Genomic DNA, 23,748 nt, shown 5'->3' with positions numbered 1-23,748 from the left:
CATCTACTGAGAGCCAAAAAAAGGTTTGGCCATTTTTTAGCTCGATGGGGCAAGTCATTTTATTTTGAACAGCTGAAATTTAGCATAGACAAAACTGCTTATTCTTTCATGTGGGAGAGTTATACTGGGTTCACAATAGTATATAAAACAATTCTTGTGCTTCTTTTAGTGTAGTGCCTCCTTTCAGAGCCAAGTGTAAATTCAGTTTTATTTTATTTTCTAATTTAGCCTGGAAGTGCAATTCCATGCTTTGGTTGCAAGGTAGAATAGCCTTTGAAAATGTTGTGTCTCAGAATATTTAAATGGCATTGTGTTTTTAAAATTGTGTTTATTGTTAACCAGGCAACTGATGTTTACGGACATGCAATGTTTCAGTCCTAGTTCCCTAAAACCCATCCTTGTATGAATTACTCCAACCTCTTTGATTCTTAGAGGACACAAAGATTTATTTATTTATTTATTTATTTATTTTTATTTGTTACACGCCCAGACCCTCAGGTGTCACGGCGTGGTTAAAAGACAGCTTAGCAATTAGTAAAATTCAAAACATTACATTCGTTCCATTACATGATATAAATTACAGAATATTCACAACATTATACAATAGCCTAAGTATTCACATTGTTTGAAATACATTTTGTGAATCAAAGTTTCTGTTGCTAAAGTTTGGTTTTGTCCCTTAATGCATAACATTTAAAGTAATTCTTGTTAGTTATTGTGACACTTGTGGTTACCCCACTCGTTTTAATAGCTATTTTAAATTTTGACATGAATTTGTTTTATACATTTTACTTGTACTGATCTTAAGTGTTTAGAACTGCTGGTGTATATTTCAATGTGCTGCTAGCTGTGTGAGCACTTCTCTTAGATATGCCGACCTCTGCAGCGCTCCGAGACTGATTTTAAGTTTAGCCCTGCCTTTTTCTTATCGAGAACTACAACTCCCGGGTTTATTGTATTTCTTGGTTCTTGATCCCAACGACCAGGCGCGTGAGCGCCGGCGCGTGCGGAACCAGACGGTCTGTATCGTCAGTGGATTTGTTAGACGGTGTCGGTCTCCTCTCACTGTTGTTCTAAGATCGTGCTCTAAGGGTAAGAATCCGCCCTATACTCGATTGTTTATTGAGGAGTTGACACTCCGGAAGGTACCATTTAGCTTTTTGAGTATAGTTTTAGAAATTCCCTTTAACAAATCGTGGTTAATACTGTTTTCCGATAACTCTCAGTAGCGGTCAACCTCTTTTGAAATACCTGGAAGCCCCTTTATCACTGTCCCGCTTCTGCTCTGTATTAAGAAATAGCTGATTTTGTTTTGTTTGCTTCTTACCCAATTCTTACTCCTTCTTGTTTTCAAACCGTTTCCTTAGCTTTATTTCAGTGCCGTATCGTCTGTGTAGAGTGTGTAGGCACTCCAGAACGTTGTTTGGTTGTGTGATTTCTATGCCCCCGGCATGACAATGCCATCTTACTGATTGTGGTCTTTTATTTAATGGGGATAATGACTGTCCTCGAAGTATTTTGTTCTGGCATGTGCCGTGTTATAGGTGTTTACTTCCAAAAACATGGCTAAAATTACCTTCTGTGAAGACGATGGGAAAATGGGAAAGGTTAAATTAGTACTCCTTAATACACGATCCCTGGGCAAACATGCCACAAACGTAAAACATCACATATTGGATCATGATGTTGACATTCTGTCTTACCGAAATATCAAACCTCCTACCCCAATAGACTAAAAATGTATAAGTCAGAAAAGAGAACATAAGACTGGAGCTGCGGTAGCGATTTTAGCCAAGCAGAGTCTGGGCTTTTTCCAAACACCAGTTTCACGGTGAAGCGGTATTAGTCAAAATAACACCTACGCCGAATAATTCTGTCAACATTCTATTACTTTATAGCTCCCCCAAAGACCCTGCATCCTTTTACGAGGAGATGTCATTTCTGGCGGATGTGAATAAACCTTTTAGCTCCAATATCGTGTTAGAAGGCTTTAACAGGTGTTCAGGGAACCCGCTGGAACCTGAAGCTATAAGCCTGGAACAACAATTTAAGGACTTTGGTTTCCAGTCACTTGTAAAGCAACCAACGCATTGTAAGGGGAATATTTTGGACTGGGCGATTGTCAGAAACCTCTCGGTTATGCTCTCCGAAGTTACACCATGCCCGTGGTTGGATCACTTTTTGGTTAGCCTGGAATCTATACTACCGCTGGTACTTAAACAGAATAAACAAAAGAAGGTAGTGAGTAGAAATGTTAAGAAAATCAAGGTGAATGACTTGGTATATTGTATGAAGACACTTATGACATCTACGTCCAATGAGGAAGCACCTAATTCTCTAACATCTAAATATAACCTGGCCCTTACCGAGCAATTAGATCTTATAGCCCCACTTAAGATGAAAATGGCCAGATATCATGCGAATACCCAAAAATAGTTTGTACCATCTCTCATGACACGTAAGCAGGAAAAACAAAGAGCAGAAAGGATATGGGAGAATAATCCTACCCTGGAAAATAGTCTCCTGGAAAGCTTTGGATAAGCTTTATAGAAAGGAAATTTGTGATGCCAAGCAAAACTATTACGACACTTTGATAGTGAAATCCAATAAAAGCACAGACATTTTTTTAAAAATTTTTAAAGAGCTGGAAAAACCTAAGGTTCCCCTAAACCTTTTTGTTCCCACCAAATAAGACTATATTGCAGTCCAAAAAGCTTTTGCTACTAAAATACAGCTAGCTCAGGCTAACCAATACATCCTTTGAACACGAGAAAGTCCCCGATTGTTGTAAAAGGGTGGTGGTTACCCCACTGTCTAAGAAACCAGGACTTGACTGTAGAAATTATAATAACCTAAGACCCATTAATAATGTACCTGTTTTGCTCAAGATCATTGATAAAATAGCATCTATTGCTGCAAGAGCACTTAGAGCTTAATAATGTACTTCATAAAAAACAATCCGGCTTCAGAGTTCACCATGGTACTGAAAGTGCCTTAATAGATCTTCAGTCAGAGATGCTAGCTATCATGGACAAGAGTAAATTGGGGCTGCTGATGCTTTTGGACTTATCAGCAGCCTTTGATTTAGTGAACCATGATCTCTTAATAAAAAGGCTGGGAGAGGTAGGGCATTGCTCAGTCATTAAATGGATGGGCTTGTTCCTTAGAAATAGGTTGTCTAAAATCCATTAGGGGGAGGAAAGCTCAGAGTCAGAACTTATGGACTGCGGGCATCCGCTTTACCAACTACGCGGATAATACCCAGCTTGTCATGGAACTAAGTGGGGAATACAGTAAAGACTCAGAGAAGGTTTCCCTTGTCTATGATTCAATAAAGGTATGGATGGCGGAAAATGGATTGTGTCCATGGATCCAAGACTGAGTTCTCTATATTCGGATCCACTCGATCGCGAGCAAAGTTGAATGCAGACTATGTTGGTTTCCAAATCGAACAACATCTGATCCATACCTCTACTGACACTGGCCATCTATTTTGAACCCTCTCTGAGCTCTGAATCTTACACTAGTAGTGTTGTGAAGAAAGCGCAACACCACATCAGGCTGCTCAGGTTAATTAAACCCTTCCTCTTTCAGGCTAACTGTATTACATTGACGAGAGCAGTGCTCATGCCAAGGTTGCACTACTGCAATGCTACCCTTGCAGGAGCAAATACAAGATGCATCCATAGGATGCAGATTCTGCAAAACGATGCAGTTTGCGTCGCCAAGAGTATTCCTAGAGGTGTCCCTATCGCCGAACATAGAAGAGATTTACATTGGTTAGCCATTGAAGAGAGGATTAGGGTTAAAATCAGTACCATTGGAGGGGCGTGGCAAGCCGAGGGCACCATCGGATGCCTCCTCGGTGAGCTCCGTGCTTCCTTCCCTTCCCAAGATCTCTAAACCCCCTAAAAATATGTACCCGAACCCTTAAAACACCCTAGTGGGCGTCGGAAGCCTCGGTGAGCAGAAGCTGCGACTTGGGCGAGCATTGAAGCCCATACGACGAAGAAAATGAAGTTTTAAATTTGGAAGCCCGAAAACAAGATGGCGGACGGGACTGGGTGTCTTCCCTGCAACGCCTGTAACTCAGCTGCAGGCTGTGAATGAGGGCATGAGGACATTGGTACGGAACAAATTCAACTGGGCAGGTCCCCCGGAGGCGTCGGAACACTCGCCTTTAGGTTGCTCGGATCAGGGGCTTGCGACTTTGATGCTGGAACGAAGACTGCTGGCGCCATCCTGCCTCTATGCCCCTGTGGGGCGATTTCGTACCACCGGACCCGGAGAAGATCTCCCAGTCGGGGAGAGGATGCAATAGTCTGAACGCATTGAGAGGCCAGCTCCCCTGAGACTATGAGGCGGAGACAGGCGAACGGACACTGGCAGGAAAGGTAACGACCAAAGCAGCTGAGCACTATACGGAGACCCGATTCGCTTGCAGCAGCGATTGCCCAAGATGGCGGCTTCCGAGGTCCTCGCCTGGTGAGGAGGACCGCGGGACTCCAGGAATACAGCGCTGCACGGCGGAATCCAGAGTGTCGGTGATCGCCTCTCGGAACCGCGGACGACCCAACAACTCGCCGCCCGCGAAGGCAAATTGGGCGACCTCTGGTTTCCCCCCCTCCTCTCCACCACTGGCCTGCCACAGCGACGAGAACCCACACACTTCGGAGCCTGGCAGGACTAGATCGAAGCAGCAGCTCCATGTTGAGCGATGGGGACTGGAGGTGAACAGACGAACTGAGGGTGGAATTGGCTACAGTGCGGGGCACCCACCCTACCTGGGGACCCCTGACAACATTCCGGGCTATGCAGGCGGACAAGCGTATGTGGATTCCCGTAAGGAATCTGGAGAGCTCCGAATAACCAATCTGAATAATACTTTTGGGGTCCCTGTGTCACGCCACCATACCCTGATACGAAAGCTAAGTTGATTGCCCCCCTTAAAGCTCATCATTTGTTATTTTCCGGGCCACAGCTTAAGGGACAACAAAACACAGCACGTAGCCCAGGATGACCAAACAAATGACAAAAGGTAAAGGTCAGGGCTCTGGTGATATCAAAGCCATGTTGCAGACAGCGGACTCCCAGAAATGCAATCAACTGCCTGCGGCAGCCCAAGTGCATAATCCCCCTCTGGAGGGGGCAAAAGACTCTGAAGATCCACCTATCCGGAAATCGGACCTACTAGAGGTGCTGTTGGAACTCACAAAAGATATAAAAGAAAGTGCACCCAGCCTTGCTAAATCCATCGCAGACCTCAATAAAGGAGTCCTGGCCGTGGAAAAAAGAGTTGACGAAATAGAAACGGTGATAACCGAGCAGGGTCATGATCACAATGTTTTGGCAAGTAGAGTCTCGGAATTAGAACAGCAGATCGAACAAATGCAGAGCAAGCAAGAAGACGCCGAAAATAGATCTAGGCGAAACAATATACAAATTCGTGGAATTCCGAAATCGATACCGGATTCTGACCTACAACAATACGTGATTGACCTGTTCCGTCACATCTTGGACACAGAAGAAGAAAATAAAGAAATAGTGCTCGATCGGACGCACAGAGTATACTCCACATTTCAACTTAATAGGAACCCGACTCCTGATGTTCTAACCCGGATACATCTGTACACACTGAAGGAGGACATTATGTGGGCAGCCCGGAAAAAAGAGCCCATCAGGTTCCGCTCAATTCCGAAGCAACTGTTTCAGGATCTGGCCCAAGTGACGCTTCCCAAGAGAAAGAAACTGAGGGTAGTCACAGACTGGCTGAGAACTAAGGGCGTGCGATACCGATGGGGACACCCAACTTGCCTACGGTTTGAATTGAAAGGCAAGCGACATTCTATCTCTAAAGAGGAAGAGATGGCGGACCTCATGCAAGAAGACGAAGGAGGCAACTTCACTGACAACAAGGAGTCCCCATCCCGGAGCGGAGAATCAGAAGGCAGACATGGGATAGGCCAAAGGAATCTGAGACACTCCCGTCTGCGGGGACGTGACAAAGAACAGAAACCTTCTGAGCCCACCTGAACAACGGCTAAACATTCGCGATGTGGGACCATTCACTTAAACTCTGATATACCGGAATCTCTAAAGAGAAGGATGGGCTCTGCAATTGAAATGGCCTATGCATTGACTTTATTGCCCGAAGCAAGCTCACTCTACGGGGGGAAAAAAAAGAAAAAAAGGAATTAATTCAATGAGGTAGAAAAGAAAAGGGGGAAAAAGAGGGGGGAACCGGAACCCACCCAAATTTCCCAGGTGAATAGAACCCAGTGATTTAGTGTGAACATACTATATTGAGACAGTTATTTAAAAATGTTAGTTAAAAGTTGGGGGGGGAGAATGGGTATTTATACTTTCTATTCTTTGGTGAAGAAGTGAATGACATACATGCTATATCTACAACAATGTTCAGTTGGATCATAAAGAAAGGGCATGAGGGCTAATGTACGATAATGGCTGAATTAACACTTGTCGCTGAATGTTCAGGGGCTCAACTCCCCAATTAAGCGGAAGTCCATGCTGACCAGACTGGTTGATATGCACGCCTCGGTGGTATGGTTGCAGGAGACACATCTCCTTCCTGAAGATGAGCTGATGCTGAGACAGTCTTCCCTATACAATATCTGGCTTCTAGTGGAACTAAAAAGCGGGGAGTGGGCATTTTAATAGCAAAAAATGTAAAATTTGAGAGAAGATTTGTTAAAAAAGACCCAGATGGGCGTTTCCTGATGTTGGGGGGGAAACTGATGGGCCAGCTGGTGACTCTGATTTCGATCTATGCCCCCAATACAAAACAAGACCACTTTATACTTGACTTGCTGCCTAAAATAGCACAATGGGGAATAGGAAAAATTTTGATCCGAGGTGACTTTAATGGGGTAATGGATGCAACAATGGATAAAACTCTACCGGCTACCCCTAATGATCACACATTTAGACAAGCCCTGGCGAAATTTCTGAGAGAACTGCACCTTTTAGAATCCTGGCGTTTCTTTAACCCACAGAAGAGGGCATATACCCACTACTCAGCGGTACACAGGGGTTACGCCTGTATCGATATGATACTAATCTCCGAAACAGTTGTCCCACAAGTCACGGGCTTAGAAATTGGGGTGCGTTGCCTCTCAGATCATGCCCCGGTACTCTTGAATGTAGAATTGGCTTGCTCACAACAGCGGTCTCGCAAACCCTGGCGACTGAATGAGGTAATATTGAAGGACCAATTGGTCCGGACAAGTATTGAACAAACCCTGCAGAACTATTTCCGGGAAAACAAGACCCTGGAGTTGGATTGGTCAACCATTTGGGATGCCAGCAAGGCGGTAATAAGGGGGGAATTAATTGCACAAACCTCAAATTACATTAAAAGTCAGGAGAGGGTAAGGCACAACATGGAAGCCAAGATGCATGAGGCAGAAGTGGTCTACAAAGACAAAGGTTCACAGAAGGCTTGGCGGGATTTGAAAAAAGCCAGAGCGGCCTTAGAAACTCACCTAGCAGACGGCGCAGCACGCCTTCTGGTACAAACTAAAACATTTTATTTCATACATGGGGGCAAAGCTAATCGGTTTCTTGCTTCCAAATTGAGACACCAGACCCTTGGGAATCAAAAACGCAACTTTGTAATGACCACAGGGAGGTAGTGAGGGGAGAAGGAGAAATAGAGGAGGTTCTGATCAAACAGCAATTGGAAGGCCCCATAACGGAGGAAGAGGTGGGGGACGCTATAAAGGCACTGAAAGGGCATGAAACACCAGGCCCAGATGGCCTCAGCAATGCATATTATAAAACCTTTACAACCACGCTGATAGGCCCCCTTACCTGCCTATTTAATTTTATTACAGATAAGGGGCGCACATCTGGAGATATGAGACCAGCAACCACAATATTATTGTGGAAACCAGACAGGGACCCATTGGACTGTGCTAGCTATCGTCCGATCTCTTTACTAAATGGAGATGCAAAGTTATACTCCATGATATTGGCCTGGAGACTGGCAATAATATTACCCGAAATAATTCACTCAGATCAAGCTGGATTTGTGAGGGGGCGACACACATACGATAATATCCGCAGAGCTATAAATGTAATCGACTGGGGACGGAGGACAAGCCAGAGATTTTCGGTGGCAGCCCTGGACGCCTCCAGAGCTTTTGATAGTTTACACTGGGGCTTCCTACGGCTGACTCTTGAAAGGTTTGGGTGTGGCCCGCTCTTTATCCGCATGTTAATGGCCAACTTCACAGACCCACCACTAAGCTATTGATTAATGGAAAACTCACAGGAAGCATCCCCATCCAGAGAGGCACGAGACAGGGATGCCCATTATCGCCCCTGGTCTTTGCTATGGCTATGGAGCCGTTTGCATGCCAAGTTCGTAGCCATCCAGATATCCAAGGGGTTGAAGTGGGCAATACAGGTCCGCAGAAGGTGGCACTTTACGCAGATGACATTCTCTTGTTCTTAAAAGATACCGCAAACTCTCTACCAGCAGCCATACACCTACTGAAGACATTTGCCAATGTCTCTGGGTTCCATATTAACTATCCCAAATCTAAAGCTCTTAATATTACAGAGAGGCCGGAGCAAATTCCGATTTGGGAAAACCTATACCCCCTGAAATGGGAACACAAGGCAGTTAAATATCTTGGAATTCAACTGACCCCCAAATATACGGAGCTAATATCCCAGACCTCCTGAAAACTTTGGCGAAAGAATTAAAACGTTGGCAATTGCAGGAACTGTCCTGGTTAGCACGCATTACAGCAGTTAAGATGACCCTACTTCCTAAATTCTTATGTAGTCAGCGCTCTCCCAATACGAATCCCAAACGCAGCCATCCAAACACTACAGAAAGAGGTGATGAATTTCATATGGTGGGGGAAAAACCGAGAGTTCCCAAGAAAGTATTATTTAGGCCGCAGGTCCTGGGGGGGGATTGGGCGTTCCGGACCTCCGTAGGTACTTGTGGGCAGCATAGATAGCTCCTATGCTGCAATGGTCTGCGGGGGAGACACCGAACCAGTGGGTGATACTCGAAAAATTGGCAACTAAGTTAGCCCCGGGAGGTATCGGCTTCCTCGCCACACGACATAGGGAAAAAGGGGGCCAACTATTGGAATCAACCAGAACTACCCTGTGGTATTGGGACAGGGTCCTGAGAAACAAGAAGATCAAAGGGTGTGGGGGGAGGGCCTCTTACGCCAGTAGCTTACAACCCAGAATTTACCCCTGGAACACATGCTAACTTCTGGGCTAACTGGGGTGGCAGGGAGGGCAGCATGGTCTTAGGAGATCTCTATGCAAATGGGATACCCCTGACATTCGAAGAATACAAAACCAGATTCAATATCCCAGAACAGGAGCGATTCCACTATGTTCAACTCAGACACTGGGTCTCAAATGCGAGGGTGAAAGAAGGGGCAACTAGGAACCCTACAGGAGTGGAGTTAACCATACAGGAAGGCCACCCAGACAAGGGAATAACTAGATTATATCGCCTTGTGGGAGAGGGGGACCCAGAAGAAAATCTCACTTATATGCGGAAATGGGAAGCGGATCTGGGTAGATCAATTGACTCCGACACATGGGGCCGAATTTGGCATAGAACCGCAAAGAGTTCTAAATGCACCTTGATTAAGGAAGCAGCATATAAACTTTGTCTTCGGTGCTATATGACGCCCACACGCATGCATGCCATTAATCCAGAATATCCGCCTGAATGTTGGAGGAATTGTGGACAACTTGGGGACCTTATACAAATGTGGTGGTCCTGCCCATTAGCAGAAACCTACTGGAAAGAGATCCTAAGTCACATTAAAGATATAACCGGCATGGAGCTCCCTCTTGACCCGCTAGTGGTGCTCTTGGGAGAAGCAGTGGAGGGTTGCTATGCAAACTCAGGGCCGACGGCCACCTTAATTACGCATATGTTGAGTGCAGCCAGAATTACAATCGCCCAGGCATGGAAATCTAAAGATGGGCCAGTGATGGCCATGTGATGGATGCGGCTGTGGGGGGTGATGGCCATGGAGAAAGTGACTGCTTTGGCCCGCGGCTCTTATTATAAATATCTGAACATTTGGCTACCACTGCGTGAATTCACAGACGACAGAGAGCAGATGTACTTTAAGCCCAGATTGCTCCGTGCAATACCTGTTATCTGATGTGGAATCGAAAACTGAACTTGAAAGGATCCATCTGACTGAAATAACAAAACAGATCAAACCACTTCTTCACCTTAAGTTGGGGCGATACTTTTGGGGGGGGGGGGGGGGTTCAACATTTGTTATTCTTTTATTCCTTTCTTTTGTATTGTTATCATAAATGAGCACTGGCATTGAAATGTGCTGAAACCCCAAGTAGGGATAATGAGGAAGCGACATGTAAGAAGTATTACATATATGCTATTGATCGGTTTATTACTAATGTATGCATATTTATGTGCTCCAAAACTTAAATAAAGTTGGTAAAAAAAAAAAATCAGTACCATTACCCACAAATGTCTATATGGCCTAGCCCCGATATATCTTCGGGATAGAGTTCAACTCAAGAAATCTGCGAGGACCACTAGGTCTAGTGATACCATGCTTCCTCACTGCCCCAGTTCCAAAAGAGTCAGGGAGGGATTGGGGGGATGGGGTGGGGGGGTTGCTCCTTTCCAATGCAAGCACCGGTTATATGAAATAAACTGCCCATGGAGCTGAGAATGACTTCTGATCTGCATATTTTCAGGAAACGTCTGAAAACAAGTTTGTTCAAATAAAATGAATAATCTCTTCCATCCGGATCTGTTGCTTTTAGCAAATCTTTTTGCGCTGTGATGCCTGTGGGCTTTGGCGCATTATAAAAAGATTAATAAATAAAATACATTCGAGGCCATTAAGCCTTAACCACAGAACACTTGTTTTAAAGCGTTTTAAATTGATTTTCTTGTTGTCCCCATGTCTTGTTATAGTTTTTTTAGCACTGGTGAAAGGATTGAAGCTGCCTCGGACAAAGTTATTTTGACATCTCCAATCATGTACCAAGGCTGAATTTGGTGTTTTTAGATCTAATATGACTCTGCTTTTGTTGCCCTAAATAGGCTGGAATTGCCTGACTATGGAACCTGGCTCTGCATTTCTCCATAAATTTGGCGTGTCATTGTTCCTCAGTACTGGTCCCTGAGAACTCGTTAGCTGACTGAGCACAGCGTCAACCGATGGCAGACATGAGGCTCATAGTTGGCACACAGGCAATGCCATGCCCTTCTGAGACTCATCTGGTGATGGCCCACTTCTACCTTTTGGCACAAGGTGGTCCCTCTTCTGCGTATAATAATCATGGGCGATCAAAGAGCGGAAGTGCGTAACAGCAAATGCAGTTTCGCCACAGACGTTTTCTTTCCCATTGAGCCTTGAAGCTTTGAGCACATGTGGGAGGAGACCTTATAAGTTGCTGTTCAGCGCAGCAGCAAGTGCAGAATAACAAGTGCTGTTTTGCAGTGTTGCAAGGGTTAACGAAAAAGAAGACTCAACAGGGGAAGCCAAGTAGCAAAATGTTAATTTACAGTTGGGCTTGGGCTCATATCTTCAAATCACAATTATCTAAAGTATATCCACCATTACACTTTGCAGCATACCCTGGGAACGTAGCAAGTGGGTTCACCTAAATATAAAATGCGCAGTGGCATAACTAAGCCATCTACACAGCCCAACAGGCCCCCTTCCATCATCTTTGTCCTCTGAAATTTCACCAGCACTGCTATTCGTTGCAGAATCAAACGGCGACGTAGGGAAAATAACTGATTACTATCAAGCCATGCCTAGCGTCCCAGAAAAGAATGGCGACCTCCAACCAAAGTGTAAACTTGTCTCTACATTGAGCAATTCTGACCAAAGGACTATCACAGGCAACGAGCGCCTTTCACGGTCCATGGGAAGATTAACTGCTCCCTACGCAAGCAGCGCTTTACCATGCTTTCCGGCCTGCGCTCCTGGCGGTTGCCATGGCGCCTCCACCGACGCCATGAGCTCACGTTGAGCATCGGCGCCGGAAGCCGACCCTTGTTGCCATGACTACTCGGCGCACAGCGGTACATCAGAACGTATTGTTAACGTTGTGCACAGAACTTTGGACGCTATGCAGCATTACTAGTGTGCACTCGGTTTGCCGTTAGTGCGTCCTTGTTCCACACGGGAGGTAGGTCCCTACTAACATTACTAATTTCCCTTCGTGCCGCATCTAGTCCTTTCCCTGCTCCTTCCCCTTGCTACTTTCTCCTTCGTCTGGAATCACTGGTCCCAAGCTCTGAGTTTTTTTGCCACCAGCTGAATTCCTTTTTTCCTCTTTGAGTCAACGTCTAGAGCTATTCAGGTAAATGTCATCTCAAAACGAGTTGAATTTAACTCCTCTGTACTCGGATACTAAAACACGTTCCTATTTCCTTGCAGCCTGGCTTATACCTGGTGGTACTTTTTGCTCTTTCATCTGAACCAAAGCCCTGTCTGTATAGTCTAACGGACATGGCAGTGCTTCATAAGACAGGTCCTCCCATCTGAGGAGGCCCTTATTGGGCTAGCCAGAAGCACCATTGACAGCTTCTACTCCTCTTGTGGTCAACTCATTGTTATTCAGATTACCTTCGCATTCCGCACTCGAGTACTGACAGCACCCAATGGAAGAAATTGAAACCTCGTTTTCACGATTGTCATAGTTTGGAAACTGAGAATCTATAATGGTTTCTGTAGAACACACCCCTTCGCTATTTTACATCTCATCACCAAAAGTGGGGAAAACAAGGGGTTTGAATCAACACCCAATGCAGGAGAATATAACAACAATGTCTCACCACTCCACTGTAGTTTCTCCCTAAAAGACAAGATATTAATCAAGTCTCTTTATCAGACTTACTCCCACTGAAATGAACTCGGCTATGGCCCTGAATCTTGTGTTACTCGTTGGTCAGGCTCTAATGAACTGGTGATGACAGTAGCCGACCATTTACTTATTGTACCATCAGTTTATAAAGGATGGGTGACAACCTCTGAATCTACTGAAATATAAATAGACTGAATTTTCATTCTCTACAAGTCCAGCAAGATTTGTTCAAGAATACCAAAACTGTGCTTGTAACACAACTATAAAGAGAAAAGGCAATATGAAGATGCCCAAGAAAACAATCAAATCCAAGAAGTACAAACTTAAACGCTCGGGACATTTTTATAATTGACCCCAGAGCAAAATTGCATCATGATCATTCCAGGTGAAGACCCCTCCGAGTAGGACAATAGACCCAAAAAAAGGTCTTTAAAAAAAAAAAGAAATAAAAAGGGTCAAAACAACCAATACAAAAATCTGATCAAGTAACGAAAAGCAAACATAAGGAGACTGAGTCCATTAAAAAGAGTCCATCTAGTATTAATCCTTTTTTTAGCAGCACATAACTCTCATTCTGCGGCCATAGAAAAGTCTGTAACCTCATTGTCTCTCAAATGGAAGATCAGAGATGCAAGAATCCCCAGCAGAAGATCAAGTACCAGGGATTTCCGACCTGATGACGGGGAATATTCATGTGCATGTGGATCCATGCCTGACCCATGCTGAAGAACAATAGTTATAGGTAAGTAACTTGTTCCTTTTCCCACCTTCCCCCAGAAGCTCACTGTCTCCAGAGCCAGGGTTCTCTGCTAGTGCAACAGCCTCTTGCTCAATCTGCCTTCCTCGATTCTCTGCAACTAATCCAGAATAGGACTGTGAATCTTGTCCTTGGCGTCAAGCCCTGGGACTGTATCTCTCCAGCCCTGAAATCTTTACACTGGCTCCCGGTAGCTGCAAGGATCAAGTTCAGACCGTCTGCATCATCCACAAGGCTTTCTGGGGCCGGGTCCGGGGCACACTACATCCGATTCTCCCTTACAAAATACCTTCTTTCTCGAGCCCTTTGCTCAGCTACCTCCAACTCTCTGAGGGTCAGACGCTTCTCCAGGCAGAGTGTTGAGGGTAGATTTCTCTCCTCTGCAGATGCCTCCCTCTGGAATGTTCTCCCTGCCCCTCTCAAACTTGAGCCGGACGACCTAAAGTTCAGAAGCAGCTCAAGACCTTCCTTTTCTCCTCTGCTTTCTCGCTCTCTCTCCCCCCCCCCTGCTGACTTTCCAGTCTACTCGCTGTCTGGTTCCTTGACTACTTTCAGACGCTCACTGGGTACCAGGCTCCTCTTTGATCAGTCTCTCCTGCACTGCCTCTGGGCACTCTTCACACTTAGGGGCTGTACCTTCTACCCTGTAGTCCCCTGCCTCCTTGCACTTACTCAGAGCAATGCTGCTCTGGCACTTCCCCTTTCCTCTCCCTGGCACTTCCCCTCTCTCCCTTTCACCTGCACTTTGCATTGTTACACTTGCACGATCTGAATGACACAAGACCTAGTAAGATTGTAGTCTTGGCCTCCCTCTTTCTCCCCCCCCCCTTGTCTTGTCACGCCTAGAAACACTTGTGTACAGGTGCATTATAAATGACTTATATTCCTCTCGCTAAATCAAAAAGTATGCATTAAGCTGAACTGTCTTCAGTCAATCATGAATAAAAATTATTTGGTGGACCTCAAGAAGACATTCTAGTTTTCTAAATGTAAATGACCAGTTCCTTACTTTACTCAATTATGAAATCTTCCTTCTACAAGAAGTTTGGCTTCAAGATACTCCACTTCTAGATGGTTAATCAATCTTTTTAAAAACAACTAAAAGGGGGTTATTAGGCTGTCCTTTTGGGGGCCTTTTAATATATAAAAAAAACTTCTTGATGGATTTACATGGAAATGGGAAACCATTTCCGACATAATTCGTTGCATTGTTGCATTCGTTTTACGTGGAGTATTCACAGAAAAGGGTATACGTTGTAATCTGCTATTGTCACTATTGGAATCTCACATGAACCGACAAATGCTAACTGTCACTTATTGGGGGGGGGGGACACAATTGACACATGGTACAATAGTATGAGTGCAGATTATATAATAATTACAACTCACTTTAATTGTTTCTGTCCTGATATTTCTTACAGAAGCTCCGCTTACAATGCATTGTGGGGGGAACCTCTATTAAAGAACGGAATTCAATGGCCAGAGTATACCCTTTGTGGGCATGTCGAAATTAAATGTAAAAATACAGGGAGACGCTCCTTGTTGCCCGACTTGGAGCAGCGGTAGAACCTCATCAAGAATAGACTATGTATATAGTGGCTTTTTTAGTTGAATCAAACACTGCACTTGCAAGAATCTCGTGGGGTCCAAATGTAATAATGAAATGAGTCATTGCATATGATTTTAAAATGTATTAGTAATGATTTTAACATGGTTACAATGTCTCTTAGTAAATTCACATAAATATGTAAGGAATTGTCCAATGATTGTAGCAATTGTTTAGAAAGATGCGCCACTTTTTTTATTCAGTACCAGTTTTAATTGATAATGTTCAGAATATTCTTTCTTGTACTTCACATCATTATGTTATGATAACTTAATGCCTCTACATGTGTTTCACCACCATAATTTGGTGGATCCTCAGGAGGTCTTCGATATCTAGAAAAAGTGTTAAAAATAAAATTGTATTCTTAAATCATATTTAAATGCAGTCTAAATCAAGTAATATATGCTGCACTCCAAATGCCAGATTATCACAGGACACTTTGATGTCTCAGACAAATACTTGATTCAATTGCTCTAGAGAAAATAGTAACTAATACCAACGGGCACTGCTAGCTCATAAGTGTGCAAACAAAAATTCATAGTCACCCTGAACGGAAAGCAATTGCTATCATATTGCTACTTTTTGCAATTAAAAACAATATTTTGTTATAAGAAGGACCAAAGTTTGTTTTCTTGGTTTAATCCCATATATAGAATCCGTTTAACTTCTTGTCTAAGTTTACGTTCTTCATTGCCTCCTCTATTCAGTGTTTTTACTGTTGTAAGCCCCGTGAATTTTAGATGATGGTTGGTGATTGCCAAATGCTTTTCGTGGCAATGTACAGCTATTGGATATTTTTTTTCTCCTTTTTTGATTGCCCTCAAATGTTGAGTATTCTAATAATTTTTTTGTTTTCTTATTGTACTTCCTATATACCCATTCTATTTCTTGCAATGGCATTGTATCCCTTAGACCACATATTTGGTATCACAATTTATGAAGCTCGTGATTTCTCGAGTATTTCCAGTTGGAAGTGTAATTGTTTTTACTTTGTCCATTATATGCGGACACACCTTGCATTTCACACATTTATAATTTCCTTTGATTAGGGGCATATGCCAATCTGATTGTAATGTTCCATGTTTGTCTGGTTCTAGGAAACTTGGACTAAGGCTAGTCTATAAGCGATTGTGGGTCTGTCCCCCCGATCTTTCGCTATAGTTGTCTACTTTCAGAATGTGCCAATGTTTTTGCAGAATCTTAAGTTTGTAGTGGTCCGAACTATGAGTGGTTATAACTCTTAGTTTGGGTGATGTCTGATCCTTCTCTTTGGGTTTATCCACCAGAAGTTCTTCTCTATCTTTGGTGGTGCTTTTTGCTTGGCTATAGTTATTGTCTTTGCTGAATATCCTCTTTTGCTGAATATCCTCTTTTCTTGAAATTATTCATGCTAATTTGTATATTGCTGACAAAGTTCGTTTCCATACTACAGTTTCTCTTAATATGCAGAAATTCTCCATACAGAATATTATTTATTGTATGCTGCAGGTGATTACTCATAGCATGTAAAATACTGTTTCCAGCTGATTCTTTTTGGTACATTGTGGTCTGTATCTCTACATTTTGTATGTCGATTTCCAACTCCAGAAAATGTACTTGTACTGTGTTCCATTGTTAAAACTATATTATAATCATTGTTGTTGCGATAATCCAAGTAGTCTTTCAATGACTTAAGATCTCCATTCCAAATTAAAAGTACATCTATATAACATCCCTTAGAAATTATTTTGTCGTCTTCTGTAAATGCTGGGTGTCCCTAGGCATGTTCTAGTTCAAAGTTGCCCATAAAGGGGGGGGGCCTGGCCAGCAGCGATATGAGGAAGAAAGCCTGATTTCACCTAAATATAGGTGCATACACCCTTCTGAGGGGTACTAGACAACTTTGAGCTCACACGGGGAGCAGAAACAGCGGAAAACGCACCTGCTGTCGGGAGCCTGGGGCAAGAAGAACTTCGCGCTGACCCCGTTCGGCCTGTTTCAAAGATGGCTGCCAGCGCCTGAAAACAAACGCTGATGAGCTGTGGAGCGGGACTGCCTGCAGCGACACCGGTCCTCCGCTGCCAGCCAGTGGCGCTGGAGGAGAGGCGCTGCCCTCGGGAGGGACCTGGTGGCGCTCCGGCCCCCGGGTGGGCCCCCGGAGGGCCAATAGAAGAGTCGGAGATCCAGCTTGCCTCCGCGGGCGCACAACACCCTGTGGACTGGCTGGCTGTGGCAGAAGTCAGCTCCGGTTGTAGCATACTGCGAGGCACCCAAGTAGCCCTACAGGAGAGGAGGATCAGGGGCTGGCCTGCAGAGGGAAGAACGCCCGAGACGCGGTGGCAAAGGAAGCCCCCCCCCCCGACAGAACGCACTGTAGCCGCATTGGGAGGTGAGGATGCCGGCCAGGCATCGAGCCCCGGAAGACCGGCACAGCTCCGTGTCAGTGCCGGGTAGCGCGTGCAGACCCGCCAACTGCAGAGCATCAAGCGGGCCCTGGAGGGACGCTGTGACCAGAGCAGACAGCGAGCGTACAGTCCTGGGAGGGACCCTTGCAGATCCACACAGGGCAGTCCACAGACGGCCACCCCCGAGGAAGCATCCAAGCAGTTGGTGGGGGGCGGAAGGAACATCACGGCGCTCTGCACCAACGCCAACTGGGCCTGCCCGAGCCACAAGTGCACTGTGCCTCTCACGGACAGCATCCAAGTAGTTGGTGGGGGGCGGAAGGAACATCACGGCGCTCTGCACCAACATCAACTGGGCCTGCCCGAGCCTGACAGAGCGACGGGCAAACGCACCACGGGGATAAGAACAAGGCATACCCGGGGCTCACAATGGACAGATCGGGTGGTGTGGCTATAGCCGCTCACAACTAACGGGTGAATGGCGGGGCGCCTCCTGGGGCATTCACCAGTAAACTGACCAACAGTATAACACCTAAGCCCGGAGGTGCTCCCCCATCAGACGCTGGCGCACTGCATATCACACCACCACACAAAGTAAGCGGACTTAACCCAAGGGCTAAATACTACTGGCACACCCAAGAGGCAACCGGGAGGAGGCAGCCCGGGGAGCATAAATGGAACCCTCCATGCAGAAGGGTTGGAACAGGACCACAGCGTCAGAAAACTAGGGGGAAAGTGAGGGGCCACGTAAAAAACGGACAACCACTACAGTGCGAATACTGTGCAAAGACCACAACCTCAAGGCGCATTAAGAATTATGGGGAAAGATAAAGCCAATAAGCTGCCCACCCAAAGCAGAATGGACCAGTATACTATCCCCTCACAACAGGCTCCCGACCCCCCATTCCCTGGAGGGAATAGAGCCAGACCACACAATCTCGCTGAGGGACGTAATGGCCGCCATAGCGGATTCCCGCACGTCAATGGAACAGAAGATGGACAGGATAAGCCTGGCCGTATCCCTCCTCAGGGACGACCTCCAAAAATTAACAGCACGCACTGGTGAAGCCGAACAACACATTTCCAACACAGAGGATGGGGTACGCGACATGCAACAACAGCTCAGAAGTGTCGCGTCAAAGCTTAAAAGTACTGGAGGACAGAATTGAGGACGGAGAGGGAAGATCCAGGCGAAACAATGTACGTATACTCGGCATACCCGAGAAGGCCGAAGGCTCATGCATGGAACTTTTTCTTGAATAATGGCTCGTTGACCTATGCGAGCCGGATGCCTTCTCCAAGTTCTTTTCTATAGAGAGAGCTCACAGAGTGCCCACGGGCAGACCAATACCAGGGCCCTCCCCCACGAACAGTAATAGCAAAGTTCTTAAATTATAGAGACCGAGATGCACTGCTGCAGCATGCAGAAAGCGAGACAATCCTTCGAACACCTCAAAAAGCAACTGTAAAAATGGGTGTCAAATATGGTCTGCTCTTCCCCGCACTACTTAAGATCTACCACAAGGGAACCACGGTCCATTTCAATGATCCCAAAGAAGCATGGCGCTGGGCTGAACAGCATATAGGAGACTGGTCAACCGCTCAGAGAGGCAGGGGAAGAAACCATAGACAACCGCCTGACCAACAACAGGCACCCCGACAGCCACCAGCACTAGACCTCACAGAGGACAATGGAGGATGATCCTCGCCCTGACCTCCAGCAAGGCTACGCAACTCAGCAGTGACTACACACGGTAACACTTAACCTTATGCAACATACCTTAACACCAAATACGAAACACAAGGCAACATACGCAATTATGCTGCGGTCGTGGGAACGACATGCCCCCGTACGTCAGAGGGCCCCCCCTATAGTCACACTACAAGTTGCACCAGAGGAGGCATCCCCTGGGCGCAGCTAGCTTGGGGGAATCACCTCTACCTCACGTTCAGTTAGTCGCATGTAAGTTGTCCGGTTCACGACTTGAAGTTCTTATGTTTGGGTGACCAATGCTTCTAGTTGGGAGGAGTATAGGGTGGGAGGTTAGGGGTTTGTTAAATTTAGTAAAGTACAGGACCAGTCAAGACGAAGTTTAACACAGTCAGATAGGAGGGTAACTCCACATGGATACAAAGCAGCCCGGCGCGCAAATATGCCAACAGCAGCGCACACTGTCCCAGTAACAGGCAGACATGGCATCACATAACACAACCACAAATGCTTCCAGAACCCTTCAGCTCATGGCATGGAATGTCAATGGCCTAGGCAGCCTAATCAAGCGACGCTTGGTTGGGCAGTTCCTAAATAGACACGCACCAGACATAGCATTTCTTTCTGAGACTCACCTTGCATGTACAGAGTGTACCCTATTCAAACGCACAAACTATAGACTTGCACTGCACGCAGGCTTCACCATGGGCTCAAGGGGTATCATGATCCTGATGCACAAAAAACGTCCCTTCCAACTGAACACAGTCACCCAAGATACCGGGGGCAGGTATGAGTACTCGACAGGCTCGCTCTGGGACCATTCCATCGCACTAATTGCGGTCTACGCACCACCCACCCTACTACCGTCACTACTCACCAATATCTCCCCCCTGTTCACAAAAGATACTTCCAATACCATGATACTGGGAGGAGACTTCAATGAAGTCATGGACATACCTTTAGACCGCTCACATCTACGCGGTAGGAACCCCAACGTGCCTACCAAACTGGCCTCATTCACCAACGCCCTGGGCTTGTGCGACGTGTGGAGAGATCTCCACCCCAACACTAGAGAATACTCCTTCCACTCTGGGGCTCATGCCTCGCTCTCTAGATTAGACTATTTCTTCATTCCATCAACTGAAGTATATAGGGCACAAGAAGCAGCCCTGCTCCCTAGGGGTATCTCCGATCATTCCCCACTGGTGCTAAAAAACCACAACATCCAGGCCGACCCCCCAACCCCCCCGCCTTGCTGGCGCTTGAACAATTACTACCAGGGCAACCCGGACCTGGTGGATAAGCTCCAGGAGACTACCAACACATACTTCGAGCTTAATACAGAGGCAGCATCAGACCCCGGGTCACTATGGGAGGCCTACAAAGCAGCATTGAGGGGCGTACTCCTATCCTGGATGACTGCACATAGAAAGAACCATCTACTTAAAACACATGAAGCGGAACAACAGGTAAAGCAAGCTGAAGAAACGCACTTAACCCTAGACACGCCTGCTACAAACCGTGCCTTACTCCTTGCTCAGAGGCAGCTTCAAAATATAGCACTGGACAATGCCAGGCACGCACACATGGCCATGCAGGCGCGAATATACGAAACGGGAGACAAGGCCGGCAAGATGCTGGCGTGGCTGGAATGTAGGGAGCAGGGACGCAGCCATGTCTGGCAGCTGGACACAGGGGACGCATCGCCACGAATGTCAGACCAGGACATAACGCAGGGTTTTGCGGAATACTACGCAGAGCTGTATAAGACACCCACCACCTGTTCAGATGCTTCAATCATGGACGAGATTCAAATCCCCACCCTAAACACGGCGCAACAAGAGCTTCTAGAGAAAGACATTCCAGAGGAAGAGGTGGTGAGCGCCATGGCCAACCTCCAACCTGGCAAGTCCCCAGGCCCAAATGGCTTCCCGGTAGAGTTGTGGCGGAAGGTGGGAACCAACGTAATTGCGCCATACCTTCTGCGAATGTACCAACACGCACGAGAGCGAGGCATCCTGTCCCCAGACCTACGCGAAGCCACAATAATAGTCATACCCAAACCGGACAAACCCCCCGAACACTGCAGCTCATACAGACCTATCTCACTCATAAACAGCGAAACCAAAATATTAGCAAAGCTACTAGCAGATAAACTACAGCATGTCATCCCCTCCCTGATCCACCCGGACCAATGTGGCTTTATGCCTCAGAGATCGACGCGCATGAACCTCTATAGACTACACTCAGCCCTGGAAAGAGCCGACAGCATACAAGGACCACTAGCACTGCTAGCAATTGACTTTGAAAAAGCCTTCGACTCCGTGAGGTGGGAGGCCATCTGGGTCATAATGCGGCGCTTGGGCTTCCGAAGGAGCTTCATGAGCTGGGTTCAGCTACTATACCAGAACTAAAGTCAACAGCTGGCAATCGGACCCTTTCAGTCTAGGCAGAGGCACTAGACGGGGCTGTCCCCTATCGGCGATTTTTGCGATTGATATCGAACCCCTAGCTATCCTCCTACGAAATACACCACTGTGGGAGGGCTTCCGCTGGTCCGAGACCTGGGAGGATAGAGGCTCGCTGTAAGCGGATGACCTGCTCATCTGCTTGAAAGACCCAGTGAACGCCTGTCACAGAGTCACACAGATACTGAAGAGGTACGGGGGCTTCAGCGGACTGCGCGTGAACTGGTCTAAATCCACCTTATTTCCCATAGGCAGCATGGCAGCCTCGAGCCCTGCAGACTGTCCCTACCGAATTGTATCAGCACAGTTCAAATACCTCGGCATGCAAATCACGAAGTAGATAACCGACTATACATCATTGAACCTCTACCCTCTCGTAACGAGGTTCGCTGAGGACACCCGCCACTGGATCTCTCTGCCACTTACACTGATGGGCAGAGCTGCCCTATTTAAAATGATCGCTCTCCCCAAGTTCCTGTATGTCCTGCAAAATGCTCCACTACACATCCCACATCAGGAATTTCTCAAAATTGACCGTATCCTCCGGAAGCTACTGTGGAGTGGGGGGCCACCCAAGGATGGCACTCGCCACACTGCAGAGGTCCATCTGGGAGGGAGGAATTGGGTTACCTAGACTGCAAACATACTACTGGGCCAGCCAGATGGCGGTGGTGAATGACATGCTTCATGGGGACAGGAACCTGCCGCATATCAGAGGGATCAACTCTAACAGAACAATGACAGGGCTAGAGCTCTTTTACTGTGGTTTGGGACGCACATCAAACTCCGACATGACAATACAAATTGCGCGTGTATGGGCGGAAACACACCGACACCTAGGGTGGGCCTCGAAACTGACACTGGTCCAACCCATGTGGAATAACTGTCTCCTCCCCGAAATACAGACAGGCACGGAGACAGACAGGCACGGAGACAGACAGGCACGGAGACAGACAGGCACGGAGACAGACAGGCACGGAGACAGACAGGCACGGAGACAGACAGACAGCCAGACAGCCACGGACCGAGACAGACAGCCCCGGACCGAGACAGACAGCCCCGGACCGAGACAGACAGCCACGGACCGAGACAGACAGCCACGGACCGAGACAGACAGCCACGGACCGAGACAGACAGCCACGGACCGAGACAGACAGCCACGGACCGAGACAGACAGCCACGGACCGAGACAGACAGCCACGGACCGAGACAGACAGCCACGGACCGAGACAGACAGCCACGGACCGAGACAGACAGCCACGGACCGAGACAGACAGCCACGGACCGAGACAGACAGCCACGGACCGAGACAGACAGCCACGGACCGAGACAGACAGCCACGGACCGAGACAGACAGCCACGGACCGAGACAGACAGCCACGGACCGAGACAGACAGCCACGGACCGAGACAGACAGCCACGGACCGAGACAGACAGCCACGGACCGAGACAGACAGCCACGGACCGAGACAGACAGCCACGGACCGAGACAGACAGCCACGGACCGAGACAGACAGCCACGGACCGAGACAGACAGCCCCGGACCGAGACAGACAGCCCCGGACCGAGACAGACAGCCCCGGACCGAGACAGACAGCCCCGGACCGAGACAGACAGCCCCGGACCGAGACAGACAGCCCCGGACCGAGACAGACAGCCACGGACCGAGACAGACAGCCACGGACCGAGACAGACAGCCACGGACCGAGACAGACAGCCACGGACCGAGACAGACAGCCACGGACCGAGACAGACAGCCACGGACCGAGACAGACAGCCACGGACCGAGACAGACAGCCACGGACCGAGACAGACAGCCACGGACCGAGACAGACAGCCACGGACCGAGACAGACAGCCACGGACCGAGACAGACAGCCACGGACCGAGACAGACAGCCACGGACCGAGACAGACAGCCACGGACCGAGACAGACAGCCACGGACCGAGACA

The 23,748-nt window shown here is 47.2% G+C and overlaps 1 protein-coding gene across 1 annotated transcript in view; it reads left to right on the top strand.

The window, feature by feature from the left end:
• JMY (junction mediating and regulatory protein, p53 cofactor) overlaps positions 1-23,748 on the top strand; it is a 1,013,065-nt gene that overhangs the window by 872,530 nt on the left and 116,787 nt on the right. The window lies entirely within an intron of this gene.

This window comes from Ambystoma mexicanum, chromosome 6p, assembly GCF_040938575.1.
Source record: "Ambystoma mexicanum isolate Mex_15411 chromosome 6p, UKY_AmexF1_1, whole genome shotgun sequence".
NCBI classification, from domain to species: Eukaryota; Metazoa; Chordata; class Amphibia; order Caudata; family Ambystomatidae; genus Ambystoma; species Ambystoma mexicanum.
Note: the sequence above shows the minus strand (reverse complement) of the source record. Positions and strands in the feature narration are given on the sequence as shown.